Source organism: Mandrillus leucophaeus, unplaced genomic scaffold, assembly GCF_000951045.1.
Source record: "Mandrillus leucophaeus isolate KB7577 unplaced genomic scaffold, Mleu.le_1.0 Scaffold895, whole genome shotgun sequence".
In the NCBI taxonomy this organism is placed as follows: Eukaryota; Metazoa; Chordata; class Mammalia; order Primates; family Cercopithecidae; genus Mandrillus; species Mandrillus leucophaeus.
This window is the reverse complement of record NW_012109752.1, coordinates 530,112-531,704: the sequence shown is the minus strand read 5'-3', so window position 1 is coordinate 531,704 and position 1,593 is coordinate 530,112. Positions and strand designations below refer to the sequence as shown.

General features: G+C 45.6%; 1 protein-coding gene across 1 annotated transcript in view; it reads left to right on the top strand.

Moving 5' to 3' along the window:
- Window positions 1–1,593, top strand: part of SF3A3 (splicing factor 3a, subunit 3, 60kDa) — a 47,521-nt gene that overhangs the window by 31,664 nt on the left and 14,264 nt on the right. The window lies entirely within an intron of this gene.

Genomic DNA, 1,593 nt, shown 5'->3' with positions numbered 1-1,593 from the left:
CCCAGGCTGGAGTGTGATGGTGCGATCTCGGCTCACTGCAACCTCTGCCTCCTGGGTTCAAGCGATTCTCCTACCTCAGCCTCCCGAGTAGCTGGGATTACAAGTATGTGCCACCATGCCCAGCTACTTAGAGACGGGGTTTCTCCATGTTGGTCAGGCTGGTCTCAAACTCCCGACCTCAGGTGATCCGCCCGCCTCGGCCTCCCAAAGTGCTGGGATTACAGGCATGATTCACGGTGTCCAGCTAATTATTGCATTTTTAAGGGGAATGAATTAGTCAGCAATACTGATTGTTTCTCCTTTGAGAAGAGCCCTGTGCTGAGTATAGACCAGGGCTTTTAGCCTGGGTCTGTGAACTCCCTTGTATGCAAGATTTTGATTGAATGGTTGTATGTGTAGTTTTCTGAATTGATTTTAATGTGTTAAAGAATGACTGATATAAAGGAAGAAATAGAAGTGCCCTCAGTAAGCTTGTGTTTGAGGGTATAGAAACACAGCAGCCAAATACCTCTTGAGGAAAGTAAAGTGGAGTGCATGTGAGGGAAGGTACTGCTGAAGCACATAGAGGACCACCGCCAGGCTTCCTGTTTTCCCAGCAGTGGGAGCTTTCTCTACCATTAACATTGTCATGGCAGCCTTTTTCTTTTCTTCTTTTTAAAATTTAATTTAATTTTTTTTTAAATTTCTGAGACAGAGTCTTGCTCTGTCGCCCAGGCTGGAGTGCAGTGGCGTGATCTCAGCTCACTGCAACCTCCACCCCCTGGTTTCCAGCGATTATCCTGCCTCAGCCTCCCAAGTAGCTGGAATTACAGGTGCTTGCCACCACACCTGGCTAATTTTTTTGGTATTTTTAGTAGAGACAGGGTTTTAGCATGTTGGCCAGGCTGGTCTCAAACTCCTGACCTCAGGTGAGCTGCCTGCCTTGGCTTCCTAAAGTACTGGAATTATAGGCGTTAGCCACCATGCCTGTCCTGGCTTTTTATTTTCTTTTCAGTGGATCTATGTCACATTTCACTGTTGGCTGGTTAGACAGAAGTAAGGTATTTACCCCTCCACTTTGTTAAATTACAGGCACTTTACTCTCAGTTACGCTTAGCAGGCTGTTCAGCTGTTTGGTCAGCTTGAACCTTGGGCTTCCAACTCTATTGCCCAGGCTGGAGTACAGTGGTACAATCACAGCTCACTGCAGTCTCTGCCTCCCAGACTCAAGTGATCCTCCCGCCTCAGATTCCCAAGTCAATGGGACTACAGGCTTGTGCCACCATGCCCGGCTAATTTTTGTATTTTTTGTAGAGATGATGTTTCACCATGTTGCCCAGGCTGGTCTTAAAGTCCTGTACCCAAGCGATCTGCCTGCCTCAGCCTCTGAAAGTGCTGGGATTGCAGGCGTGATCCCTGCCCAGCATGCAACATGCTACAACCTGTCTGTCATTTAAGACTGTTTATATTGACAGAGATTACCTCTTCAGTGGGACTGTGCTAAGATTCTTTAACTTACATAATTTCTTGACTTCTTATGACAAAGTAGGAAACCAAGTGTTTTATATCTATTCTGAGTTTATTTTCTTTTTTTTCCTTTTTTTTTTTTTTTTT